The sequence below is a fragment of the Bombina bombina genome, chromosome 2 (assembly GCF_027579735.1).
Source record: "Bombina bombina isolate aBomBom1 chromosome 2, aBomBom1.pri, whole genome shotgun sequence".
NCBI classification, from domain to species: domain Eukaryota; kingdom Metazoa; phylum Chordata; class Amphibia; order Anura; family Bombinatoridae; genus Bombina; species Bombina bombina.
The window spans coordinates 235,820,650-235,835,917 of NC_069500.1; the positions used below are offsets into that span (position 1 = coordinate 235,820,650).

The 15,268-nt window shown below is 37.5% G+C and overlaps 1 protein-coding gene across 1 annotated transcript in view; it reads right to left on the reverse strand.

Annotated features, from left to right (window-relative positions):
* The window catches only part of FAM172A (family with sequence similarity 172 member A), a 1,196,638-nt gene that overhangs the window by 872,717 nt on the left and 308,653 nt on the right, over nucleotides 1-15,268 (reverse strand). The window lies entirely within an intron of this gene.

The window sequence follows — 15,268 nt, forward strand, 5'->3', positions numbered from 1 at the left end:
AACACCTCCCCTAGTAATACACGGAGGTTTTCCAGCTTAAATTTAAAATTTGAAATATCTGAATCCAATCTATTTGGATCAGAACCGTCACCCACAGAATGAAGTTCTCCGTCCTCATGTTCTGCCGCCTGTGACGCAGTGTCTGACATGGCCCTAATATTATCAGCGCACTCTGTTCTCACCCCAGAGTGATCACGCTTGCCTCTAAGTTCTGGTAATTTAGCCAAAACTTCAGTCATAACAGTAGCCATATCCTGTAATGTGATTTGAAATGGCCGCCCAGATGTACTCGGCGCTACAATATCACGCACCTCCCGAGCGGGAGATGTAGGTTACTGACACGTGAGGCGAGTTAGTCGGCATAACTCTCCCCTCGTTGTCTGGTGAAATATGTTCAATTTGTACAGATTGACTTTTATTTAAAGTAGCATCAATACAGTTAGTACATAAATTTCTATTGGGCTCCACTTTGGCATTAGCACATATAGCACATGTATCTTCCTCTGAATCAGACATGTTTAACACACTAGCAATTAACTAGCAACTTGGAAATGCTTTTTCAAGTAATTTACAATAATAAAAAACGAACTGTGCCTATAAGAAGCACAGAAAAAATTATGACAGTTGAAAATAATTAAGTTATAGCATCAAATCTTTGTAAGAAATATACAATTTTAGCAAAGGATTGTTCCCCTTAGCAAGGATAACTAACCCTGGCAGCAGAAAAAATACACAAACAAACGTTCTTTATCACAGTCAACTACACTCTTCACAGCTCTGCTGTGATGATTACCTCCCTCAAAAAAGGCTTTGGAGATCCCTGGGATGAACCGGATCATGCAGGAAGAAAATGAACCTCTGACTGAGTTTTTTGATGCGTAGTAAAAGCGCCAAAAAATGGCCCCTCCCCCTCACACATAACAGTGAGAGAAATCAGAGAACTGCTTTAAATTAAACAAAACTATTGCCAAGTGGAAAAAATAGTGCCCAAAACATTTTTTCACCCAGTACCTCAGAGAAATAAACGTTTTTACATGCCAGCAAAAAAACGTTTAACCTCAATAAATTAATTGTTATTTAAAACCTATTGCAAGTCCCTGCAAATTAGGTTAAGTCTATGCATACAGTATAAATCCAGTGAAGTACCATTCCCCAGAATACTGAAGTGTAAATATACATACATGACAGCCTGATACCAGCTACATCTACTGCATTTAAGGCTGAGTTTACATTATAACGGTATGGCAGGATTTTCTCATCAATTCCATGTCAGAAAATAACAAACTGCTACATACCTCTTTGCAGATTAATCTGCCCGCTGTCCCCTGATCTGAAGTTTACCTCTCCTCAGATGGCCGAGAAACAGCAATATGATCTTAACTACTCCGGCTAAAATCATAGAAAAAAACTCAGGTAGATTCTTCTTCAAATTCTACCAGAGAATGAATAACACACTCCGGTGCTATTATAAAATAACAAACTTTTGATTGAAGGTAATAAACTAATTAAATCACCACAGTCCTCTCACACATCCTATCTATTCGTTGGGTGCAAGAGAATGACTGGAGGTGACGTAGAGGGGAGGAGCTATATAGCAGCTCTGCTGGGTGAATCCTCTTGCACTTCCTGTAGGGGAGGAGATAATATCCCAGAAGTAATGATGACCCGTGGACTGACCACACTTAACAGGAGAAAAAAACTCCACTAAACACAACACAAATACATTCATTTCAAAATGTAGTTATTTACAGCTACACAATGTCCTGGGAGAAAGCTCAGGACCATTCACTAGCCAACTGCAATCCAAGATTAGTCCAAATCAGGTGCTGCTCCTTTTCACTGGCTCTTCTTTAACCAGTGTCAATTAAAATCCGATAGAAACAAAAATGGACAGAGTACAACTCTGATTCAGATATATTTATTTGTTCTGAACATGTGCGATAACATATGCACTTACAATTAAGTAAACAAATACAAGCATCAAATAAACACTCCAGTTGTAGATCTGCTGCAACCACCGTCAGATTGTCCACAGGTGAGTATTACATCACACGCATCAGTGGTCCTGCTGCTCTCAGCTAAGAACATTGGAATGTAAAATAATCATAACTACATTCAGGTTTAGTGCTGTAGGTCTAATGAAGTGTTGGGTTAGCATGCGAGCGATAAGTGTTAGGTCTGTTTTTTTGAAAGCGTGCTCCATTGAAGTCTATGGGGAGAAGTTAAAGGAGTCCTGGTATTCAAAGTCCAGCTGGTAGTTGAAAGTAAATTGTAAAATTGACAAATTGCTTTTTTTTTTTCTAGTATGTATGATAAGCCCAATTCTGTCCCTTTAATGCCATTGCTCCCCTGCAAATCTATGTACACAGAATCGACCCATACTGTTTCAAGAAGCTCAATAAATAGAAAATTATTTGGAGTGGAAATAGATCTGCACAAGGACCTAAGTGTGAGGATGGAGGGGCAAGCGATAAACATGAGATATAATGTTATTGTTTTAGTTAAATAAAACTAGTTCAATTGTTATTAATGTAATCATTACTTTTCTCCTTCCAATAAAGTACAGGTGAAAAGTTGATCAAATAAGAATAATTAACCAATTAAACCGGAGAAAGTTCACCTCTGCATCATTTAATGCATTTCATTAATCTATCCATGCAAATCTAATGATATATAACCAAATCCGTAATGGTCTGATATAACTGGAAAAATAATCTGAAAACTTATTTTATTATTCTAAAAATGAAGACCATGATTTAAATCGCTCTTACTGACTAGTGATTTAAATGCCATTTGTGAATGAATATATTGTTCTAACACAGTAGACCATTTTGTTATTGTGCTTCTATGTTCCATTGAAAAGAACAACCTATTGGACGGTTAGAATAAGCTTTCAGGGTATGTCGTATGTAACATTTAAATATATTAAAATAAAATTCAAAATTAAACTTTCATGATTCAGATAGAGCATGCAAATTAAGCCAGCTTTCTAATTCACTCCTATTATCAATTCTTCTTTGTTCTTTTGGTATCTTTATTTGAATTAAGTTTAGGAGTCGGACCATTTTTTATTCAACACCTGTGTACTGGTTGCTTATTGGTGGCTACATTTAGACACCAATCAGAAAGCGCTACCCACGTGCTGAACCAAAATTGGGCTAGCTCCTATGCTTACATTCCTGTTTTTTCAAATAAAGATACCAAGAGAAGGAAGAAAAATTGATATTAGGAGTAAATTAGAAAGTTGCTTAAAATTGCACGCTCTGAATCATGAAAGTTACATTTTTACTAGACTATTCCTTTAAAAAGAGAAACCATTCCTAGTGAATTAAAACATATCCTACAATGCATTGATATTCTCATCATACACAAGATGCAAGGCTTTTGACATACTTTAAAAAAATCCACACCTATTTCTCTAGAAGGTCTCTAGGGTCACAGCTAGGCATCCAGCACTATGAATCGAACATAAGAGAAGTGTAATGAGAAAGTTAAATCCATTATACAAAAGGCAGAAACTTTTTGGGGGCTGAAATGCTTTTAATTATTCACAGATATTTAATTTTTGAACACATGCATTTGAAGTAGATATTATATGACTGATCCACATAAATGATAGATAAGGTGAATACGATATATTTAAAGATCGCAGTCTGCTCTTGAAACATAGTTTGATGACCTCTTCAACTACAATACGCTCTATACGCAGCTATATTTCGAAGCTTTCACTGGAGGGCTCATGCAAAAATATAGCACAGAAAAATACTTGAAAACAGAAGACATCACGTGTAAGTTTTTTTTGTTTGTTTGCTTGTTTGTTTTGGGGTTTGTTTTTTTTATCTGGCACAAGCAAAAGGAGCTTACACTTCAAATGAGTAATTGGATTTTCAAAACTGCAAGTGGGTTTTCTTTGCCAGTTAAGTCATGACAGGGCCACAAGGTAAAGATACATCTGCCATGATGCAACATCCAGACACGTCTACTCTCAAGAGTTGAAATCATAAAGGAATAAGCTGTCGTTAACAACCTCTCACCAAACACTAGAGCTGTCATCCTATTGTCTTATTTCTCTGGCATGGGGGCTGGTGCGGGCTTATAAAACCTGTCAGTTCTGTAAAAATACGCTTTTAACCTTTTCTGAATTTATTTGACTTCAGCATCATTCTGCAGGTCTTACTGTACAAAAGCTAGTATTTTGCATAAGTAATTAACAGAAGTGTTAACAATGGGGTGCAAGATATAGAAATCGAAGGCCAAATAACTGACTTCCATTTAGACCCCTTCAGCAAGAGCATAAGGGCTAAAATAATTATAATACTTCAAAAGCTTAAACAGTATTTACATTCCAGAAATTATACCTTTCCTTTATTTGATTTTCCTTCATACATATTAATTTTACTCATACAGGTTAAAAGCCTGTTATTGAAATTTGCCTGCAAATGCAGGTTTTATGGGTTTATAAACCACTTAAAAATCAACGTTTAACACCCTGAGATTGTAATATAAAAATGTGTAATTGTGTGTAGTAAACTTTGCAATATACCTCTAAAAATTATTGTTTTTCTCATTTCAAGTGACTCTCTGCAAAATAAAGAATGCTGCCACATTGAAACCTAGGTTTCCCCTTATCTATTTCTTCCGTTGAAGATAACTAATGACAAATATACAACAGTCAATACAAAAAAGGAGTGCACAAACAATGATTGTGTGGAAACCTTGGTTAGCCTTATTTGCACACACTCTTATTGCCTGTTTACATCTAACACTAACTGCCCTAAACAGAGGAGATAGAAAAACATAATTTATGTAAGAACTTACCTGATAAATTCATTTCTTTCATATTAGCAAGAGTCCATGAGCTAGTGACGTATGGGATATACATTCCTACCAGGAGGGGCAAAGTTTCCCAAACCTCAAAATGCCTATAAATACACCCCTCACCACACCCACAAGTCAGTTTAACGAATAGCCAAGAAGTGGGGTGATAAGACAAAAGTGCGAAAGCATAAAAAATAAGGAACTGGAATAATTGTGCTTTATACAAAAAAATCATAACCACCACAAAAAGGGTGAGCCTCATGGACTCTTGCTAATATGAAAGAAATTAATTTATCAGGTAAGTTCTTACATAAATTATGTTTTCTTTCATGTAATTAGCAAGAGTCCATGAGCTAGTGACGTATGGGATAATCACTACCCAAGATGTGCATTTTCCACGCAAGAGTCACTAGAGAGGGAGGGATAAAATAAAGACAGCCAATTCCGCTGAAAATAATCCACACCCAAAATAAAGTTTAAATCTTATAATGAAAAAAACTGAAATTATAAGCAGAAGAATCAAATTGAAACAGCTGCCTGAAGTACTTTTCTACCAAAAACTGCTTCAGAAGAAGAAAACACATCAAAATGGTAGAATTTAGTAAAAGTATGCAAAGAGGACCAAGTTGCTGCTTTGCAAATCTGATCAACCAAAGCTTCATTCCTAAACGCCCAGGAAGTAGAAACTGACCTAGTAGAATGAGCTGTAATCCTTTGAGGCAGAGTTTTACCCGACTCGACATAAGCAAGATGAATTAAAGATTTCAACCAAGATGCCAAAGAAATGGCAGAGGCCTTCTGACTTTTCCTAGAACCAGAAAAGATAACAAATAGACTAGAAGTCTTTCGGAAATTCTTAGTAGCTTCAACATAATATTTCAAAGCTCTAACTACATCCAAAGAATGCAATCCTTAGAATTCTTAGGATTAGGACATAATGAAGGAACCACAGTTTCTCTACTAATGTTGTTAGAATTCACAACCTTAGGTAAAAATTTAAAAGAAGTTCGCAACACCGCCTTATCCTGATGAAAAATCAGAAAAGGAGACTCACAAGAAAGAGCAGATAATTCAGAAACTCTTCTAGCAGAAGAGATGGCCAAAAGAAACAAAACTTTCCAAGAAAGTAATTTAATGTCCAATGAATGCATAGGTTCAAACGGAGGAGCACAATGAATATCAGGAAGATTAGCAATCTTTCTGTGAAAAAGAACAGAAAGAGCAGAGATTTGTCCTTTCAAGGAACTTGCAGACAAACCTTTATCCAAACCATCCTGAAGAAACTGTAAAATTCTCGGAATTCTAAAAGAATGCCAGGAAAAATGATGAGAAAGACACCAAGAAATGTAAGTCTTCCAGACTCTATAATATATCTTCCTAGATACAGATTTACGAGCCTGTAACATAGTATTAATTACAGAGTCAGAGAAACCTCTTTGACTAAGAATCAAGCGTTCAATCTCCATACCTTTAAATTTAAGGATTTGAGATCCTGATGGAAAAAAGGACCTTGCGACAGAAGGTCTGGTCTTAACGGAAGAGTCCACGGTTGGCAAGAGGCCATCCGGACAAGATCCGCATACCAAACCTGTGAGGACATGCTGGAGCCACCAGCAGAACAAACGAGCATTCCTTCAGAATCTTGGAGATTACTCTTGGAAGAAGAACTAGAGGCGGAAAGATATAGGCAGGATGATACTTCCAAGGAAGTGACAATGCATCCACTGCTTCCGCTTGAGGATCCCTGGATCTGGACAGATACCTGGGAAGTTTCTTGTTTAGATGAGAAGCCATCAGATCTATTTCTGGAAGTCCTCACATTTGAACAATCTGAAGAAATACCTCTGGGTGAAGAGACCATTCGCCCGGATGTAACGTTTGGCGACTGAGATAATCCGCTTCCCAATTGTCTATACCTGGGATATGAACCGCAGAAACTAGACAGGAGCTGGATTCCGCCCATACCAGTATCCGAGATACTTCTTTTATAGCCAGAGGACTGTGAGTCCCTCCTTTATGATTGATGTATGCCACAGTTGTGACATTGTCTGTCTGAAAACAAATGAACGATTCTCTCTTTAGAAGAGGCCATGACTGAAGAGCTCTGAAAATTGCACGGAGTTCCAAAATATTGATTGGTAATCTCACCTCCTGAGATTCCCAAACCCCTTCTGTCAGAGACCCCCCAAACAGCTCCCAACCTGTCAGACTTGCATCTGTTGAAATTACAGTCCAGGTCGGAAGAACAAAAGAAGCCCCCTGAACTAAACGATGGTGATCTGTCCACCACGTCAGAGAGTGTCGTACAATCGGTTATAAAGATATTACTTGAGATATCTTTGTGTAATCCCTGCACCACTGGTTCAGCATACAGAGCTGAAGAGGTCGCATATGAAAACGAGCAAAGGGGATCGCGTCCGATGCAGCAGTCATAAGACCTAGAATTTCCATGCATAAGGCTACCGAAGGGAATGATTGTGATTGAAGGTTTCGACAAGCTGAGATCAATTTTAGACGTCTCTTGTCTGTCAGAGGACAGAGTCATGGACGCTGAATCTATCTGGAAACCTAAAAAGGTTTACCCTTGTCTGAGGAATCAATGAACTTTTTGGTAAATTGATCCTCCAACCATGATCTTGAAGAAACAACACAAGTCGATTCGTATGAGATTCTGCTAAATGTGAAGACTGAGCAAGTACCAAGATATCGTCCAAATAAGGAAATACCACAATACCCTGTTCTCTGATTACAGACAGCAGGGCACCGAGAACCTTTGTAAAAATTCTTGGAGCTGTTGCTAGGCCAAACGGCAGAGCCACAAACTGGTAATGCTTGTCTAGGAAAGAGAATCTCAGAAACTGATAGTGATCTGGATGAATCGGAATATGCAGATATGCATCCTGTAAATCTATTGTGGACATATAATGCCCTTGCTGAACAAAAGGCAGGATAGTCCTTATAGTTACCATTTTGAATGTTGGTATCCTTACATAACGATTCAATATTTTTAGATCCAGAACTGGTCTGAAGGAATTCTCCTTCTTTGGTACAATGAAGAGATTTGAATAAAACCCCAGCCCCTGTTCCAGAACTGGAAACTGGCATAATTACTCCAGCCAACTCTAGATCTGAAACACATTTCAGAAATGCTTGAGCCTTCGCTGGATTTACTGGGACACGGGAAAGAAAAATCTCTTTGCAGGAGGCCTTATCTTGAAGCCAATTCTGTACCCTTTTGAAACAATGTTTTGAATCCAAAGATTGTGAATTGAATTGATCCAAATTTCTTTGAAAAATCGTAATCTGCCCCCTACCAGCTGGGCTGAAATGAGGGCCGCACCTTCATGTGGACTTGGGAGCTGGCTTTGGTTTTCTAAAAGGCTTGGATTTATTCCAGACTGGAGATGGTTTCCAAACTGATACCGCTCCTGTGGGTGAAGGATAAGGCTTTTGTTCCTTATTGTAACGAAAGGAACGAAAACGATTATTAGATCTAAATTTGCCTTTAGATTTTTTATCCTGTGGTAAAAAAGTTCCTTTCACTCCAGTAACAGTTGAGATAATAGAATCCAACTGAGAACCAAATAATGTATTACCCTGGAAAGAAAGGGAAAGCAAAGTTGACTTAGAAGACATATCAGCATTCCAAGTTTTAAGCCATAAAGCTCTTCTAGCTAAAATAGCTAGAGACATATACCTGACATCAACCCTAATGATATCAAAGATGGCATCACAAATAAAATTATTAGCATGTTGAAGAAGATTAACAATGCTATGAGAATTATGATCTGTTACTTGTTGCGCTAAAGCTTCTAACCAAAAAGTTGAAGCTGCAGCAACATCCTCTAAAGATATAGCAGGTCTAAGAAGATTACCTGAACATAAGTAAGCTTTTCATAGAAAGGATTCAATCTTCCTATCTAAAGGATCCTTAAAGGAAGTACTATCTGCCGTAGGAATAGTAGTACGTTTAGCAAGAGTAGAGACAGCCCCATCAACTTTAGGGATTTTGTCCCAAAATTCTAATCTGTCAGATGGCACAGGATATAATTGCTTAAAACGTTTAGAAGGAGTAAATGAATTACCCAAATTATTCCATTCCCTGGAGATTACTTCAGAAATAGCATCAGGGACAGGAAAAACTTCTGGAATAACTACAGGAGATTTAAAAACCTTATTTAAACGTTTAGATTTAGTATCAAGAGGACCAGAATCCTCTATTTCTAAAGCAATTAAGACTTCTTTAAGTAAAGAACGAATAAATTCCATTTTGAATAAATATGAAGATTTATCAGCATCAACCTCTGAGACAGAATCCTCTGAACCAGAGGAACCATTATCAGAATCAGAATGATGATGTTCATTTAAAAATTCATCTGAAAAATGAGATTTAAAAGACCTTTTACGTTAACTAGAAGGAGGAATAACAGACATAGCCTTCTTAATGGATTTAGAAACAAAATCTCTTATGTTAACAGGAACACTCTGAGTATTAGATGTTGATGGAACAGCAACAGGTAATGTAACATTACTAAAAGAAATATTATCTGCTTTAACAAGTTTGTCATGACATTCATTACAAACAGCTGGAGGAATAGATACCACAAGTTTACAGCAGATACACTTAACTTTGGTAGATCCAGCACCAGGCAGCGTTTTTCCAGAAGTATCTTCTGACTCAGTGTCAATCTGGGACATCTTGCAATATGTAATAGAAAAAACAACATATAAAGCAAAATTGATCAAATTCCTTAAATGACAGTTTCAGGAATGGGAAAAAATGCCAGTGAACAAGCTTCTAGCAACCAGAAGCAATAAATAATGAGACTTAAATAATGTGGAGACAATAGTGACGCCCATATTTTTTGGCGCCAAAAAAGACGCCCACATTATTTGGTGCCTAAATGCTTTTGGCGCCAAAAATGACGCCGTATCCGGAACGCTGACACTTTTGCCGCAAAAAACATCAAAAATGACGCAACTTCCGGCGACGCGTATGACGCCGGAAACAGAGAAAAAATGTTGCGCCAAAAAAGTCCGCGCCAAAAATGACGCAATAAAATGAAGCATTTTCAGCCCCCGCGAGCCTAACAGCCCACAGGGAAAAAAAGTCAAATTTTAAGGTAAGAATTTTTTTTATTTATTCATATGCATTATCCCAAATATGAAACTGACTGTCTGAAATAAGGAACGTTGAACATCCTGAGTCAAGGCAAATAAATGTTTGAATACATATATTTAGAACTTTATATAAAAGTGCCCAACCATAGCTTAGAGTGTCACAGAAAATAAGACTTACTTAACCCAGGACACTCATCTACATGTAGTAGAAAGCCAAACCAGTACTGAAACGAGAATCAGTAGAGGTAATGGTATATATAAGAGTAGATCGTCGATCTGGAAAGGGAGGTAAGAGATGAATCTCTACGACCGATAACAGAGAACCTATGAAATAGACCCCGTAGAAGGAGATCATTGAATTCAAATAGGCAATACTCTCCTCACATCCCTCTGACATTCACTGCACGCTGAGAGGAAAACCGGGCTCCAACCTGCTGCGGAGCGCATATCAACGTAGAATCTAGCACAAACTTACTTCACCACCTACATAGGAGGTTTGTAAAACTGATTTGTGGGTGTGGTGAGGGGGTGTATTTATAGGCATTTTGAGGTTTGGGAAACTTTGCCCCTCCTGGTAGGAATGTATATCCCATACGTCACTAGCTCATGGACTCTTGCTAATTACATGAAAGAAAGGGGGAACTGTGATTTCAAGAAGGTGACACCCATTACTGTACAGATACAAAATAACTTTATAGAAACTAAACCTTTACATTCATACATACCAATATCATTTTTAAAAATACAGGTAGCCCTCAGTTTACGCCAGGGTTAGGCTCCAGAAGGAATGGTTGTAAATCAAAACCGTTGTAAATTGAAACCCAGTTTATCATACCTCCCAACATTTAAAAATTCAAAAAAGAGGGACAGGGACAGCAAATCAAACACAAGCTCAAACCACTGGTATGGCTATGTATTTAATTATCCTTTGCAAAGACATTGCTAAATATTTGTATCTTAATTGGACATTTAATAGTATATTCTTTAAAACTGCTCTCTGCATTCCCCATTAATATTCTAAATTCTGGCCTTTAAAGTCAGCAAAAATGCACTACATAGAATACACTTACACATGCAGATACACACACACTACATAGCATACACTTACACATGCAGATACACACACACACTACATAGCATAAACTTATACATGCATATACACACACACACACACACACTACATAGCATAAACTTATAAATGCAGATACACACACACACACTACTGTCACTAAATAGCATACACCTTTACATGCAGATACACACACACTACATAGCATACACTTACACATGAAGATACACACACTACATAGCATACACTTACACATGCAGATACACACACTACATAGCATACACTTATACATGCAGATACACACACACTACTGTCACTACATAGCATACACTTACACATGAAGATACACACACACTACATAGCACTTATACAGGCAGATACACACGCATTACATAGCATACACTTATACATGCAGCATACACTTATACATGCAGATACACAGACACTACATAGTATACACTTATACATACAGACACACACTACATAGCATACACTTATACATGCAGATATACACTTATTCATGCAGATACACATACACACACTACATAGCTTACATGTATACATGCAGACACACACACACTACATAGCATAAACTTATACATACAGATACACACACACAGTTATGGATACAGATAGACACACACACACTACATCATATATGGGTATCTGTAATTCATTGTATGGGGTCCTGGGGTTGGCAAGCACATTAGCTGGCAGTCTGCGGCTGCCACTGTTCGTTACCCTGGTATTAGCACTGCTCATTGTATAAAACTAAAGGCATGCTAGTATTATCACCAGGGGTTAGACATCATCACTACCAGAGGTAGGTTAGAGAGATCACCATTACCCGTGGTCAGAGTGTATACAGCCTTCTTACTTCTGCTTAACCTACACACCATTCCTTTTCCACAGGGAATCTAACAGGTTCTGGGTATGGGCCCAACAGAATTAAAAAAAAAAATTTTATGCCTGGGGCAAATCGGGACAGATGGCTAGCAACTCGGGACAGACCCCAAAAATCGGGACTGTCCCGCGAAAATCGGGACAGTTGGGGGGTATGGTTTATAATGTAAGTCAATGGGAAGTGGGGGAGTTAGGTTCCAGGACCCTCTCAAAATTGTCATACCTGTATATCTACATACTATTATCAGGCAAAATTATATCCAGCATTGATTTACTGTTCATTGTCCCATTATTGTAACACTTCCAGAACATTTGCAGTTAATCTAAATCAGACTATATCAACATAAAACAAATGAATATTTTAAATAATTTGTCACTTATTGGCATTATATTTCTGAACATTTAATTTGAGATGTCTCTACCTCTTGCTCTACTCGTCATGGATGTCTATGAAAAGCTTTATTGATTTTAAACTCATTCAGCTGGTTAGCAAATTTAAGAAATATTAAATATATCGAAAAACACAAAAGGATTTCCTCATATCTTTGCTTCCTAAGTCGGTTTTGTTCAATAAAAACTCTTTTCTCTATTAGTTTACTCTTGCTACTTTAAGCAGATCATTACCATTTTAAGATCTTTGAATTCAACACGAATAATAAGCATCCTGAGTAGCTGTACTATTGCTTTATTCAAATACTTTAATTGTGCTACAGCTGATACTGAAGCCGATGCCATAAATTGATTCCAGATGCTCTCTGAATAATAAAAAACCTTTTTTTTTCTGCACTGTGTTAACTCCAGAAACCTATAACAAATACATACATAGATGCAGACACGTCCATGTATGATGATGCTTCTTCCCAGAGAGAAAAGGAATAAGCCAGCATCAGTACATACAAGTTATCCTACAACTTTGGTTCCTAGGTGCATAAATGAGGCGCCTATTTGAAAATGGTGTGTGTTGCAAATGGAGAAAAGCAGGTACGACTGATGATCATCTATAATAGAATACAGCACGCTGAACATAATGTAAGAAACGCTACAATCTAACGCCACTCTTCATACATTGCTGCATATAAACCACTAATTGAACAACCTTGATTTAGTATGCTGATTATAAAATAGTCGCTCTGCCCTACTTATGACACACATTATCTACCTGTTAAAGGGACAGTAAAGTTACAATTAAAAGGTCATGATTTAGATAGAGAATACATTTGCTTCTTTGTATTCTTTATTGAAAAGCATACATAGGTGGTTACACACATGAGCCTCTTGTCATTGGCTCGTCTGATGTGTTTAGCTAGCTCCCAGTAGTGTATTTTTGCTCCTCCAAAAAAAGATACTAAGAGAATGAAGTAAATTTAATAAGAAAAGTAAAGTTGTTTAAAATGTATGCTCTCTCTCTCTCTCTCTCTCATGACACTCTAAAGAGACATTAAACACTAAATACATTTTATAAACATAGTATTGAATTGTTTCCCCGCCTCCTGCTAGTCATGGATGCCGCCATGTTGACATTTACCTTTTATTGTATGACAGTGCCAATTTGTTTGCACATGTGCAGCGATTCTCCTTCGGATACACAGTGGCACCCATAATAAGAGGGAGGTGCCTGACATGCATTTAATGTTTAGTGTCCTTTTAAGCTTGCCGTCACCTGACTAGAATTAGCAAACTACGCCATATATTAAATACCTCAGGAATTGCATGACAGTTGTCAGTGATCAGACTAGACAGGCCAGTCACTAATGGCTTTTTTGTATTATGGAGGGATAGTCACTAATGGCAGGATTGCCCAGGACAACACTATACTCACACTTGTCCATCAAAATAATTATATCATATTTAATTAAAGTGAATGTAAGGTTTCACGAATGAGTGCCCGGTTTTTAAAAATACTATTAAAAACAGGAGCACTTTAATTAATAAAACTTTACATTGCAGCGTTGTCTTTAAAAATACTTACCTATTTCTTTAGCAAACACAGACAGCGATCCTCTGCCCGCAGCTCCCCTGTACTTATCTTAGCAATGATAAAACTGAAGTGCATTAGAATGACATCATGATCTGGGATGCATTTGGCAATCAATCACAAAAGGCTCACTAGTTTGATCCAACAGACTGTCAATGCTATTCAGCAGAGTAACTAAATGCAGCACAGATCGTGATGTCATCAGTGGGCAGAGCTTGCCAGCCATTTACTGCCCAGAAACAATATTCATTTTAAAATAACTTTTCTACTGTTCCTGCTGCATGATATAGAAAAGGTGCAGGAAGCTAAGGTAAGAGTTTAAATGACTAAGGTGTAGACTGTTCCTTTTAAAGAGTGCCTTAAACTATAATTAGTCACATTTTTAGTTAAAATAGCAAATTAGCTACTAATAATTAACTGCATATACTACTAAAATCTGCCCTTATTTGTGCAGCACTGGTAAAGAGTACACCTGCATCAGTAAATCCAGTAGAATCCCTAGTTTGTGCAGCACTGGTAAAGAGTACACCTGCATCAGTAAATCCAGTAGAATCCCTAGTTTGTGCAGCACTGGTTAAGAGTACACCTTCATCAGTAAATCCAGTACAATCCCTTAATTGTGCAGCACTGATAAAGAGTACACCTGCATCAGTAAATCCAGTACAATCCTTAGTTTGTGCAGCACTGGTAAAGAGTACACCTACATCAGTAAATCCAGTACAAACCCTTAATTGTGCAGCACTGGTAAAGAGTACACCTGCATCAGTAAATCCAGTGCAATCTCTTAATTGTGCAGCACTGGTAAAGCGTACACCTGCATCAGTAAATCCAGTACAATCCCTTAATTGTGCAGCACTGGTAAAGAGTACACCTGCATCAGTAAATCCAGTACAAACCCTTGTTTGTGCAGCACTGGTAAAGAGTACACCTGCATCAGTAAATCCAGTACAAACCCTTGTTTGTGCAGCACTGGTAAAGAGTACACCTGCATCAGTAAATCCAGTAGAATCCCTAGTTTGTGCAGCACTGGTAAAGAGTACACCTGCATCAGTAAATCCAGTACAAACCCTTGATTGTGCAGCACTGGTAAAGAGTACACCTGCATCAGTTAATTCAGTACAAACTGATAAATGGTAGTAATCAAAATGTTACTAAACATCACTGTGATAATCTTGCACAGATCTCAAACTATAGTCACAATGATATATATATATGATATCTAAGGACTTTTGAGGCCTACAAACTGTGAGAGCCTAATATTTCACATTACCACTTCCACTCACACTGAAAATGATTTTTTGAAGTCTGAGAATAAACCACAATTTTCTTGATATATTGAAAGTTAAACTGTTAGTCTCAGTTAGCAGTTGTGCTTGTCTCAC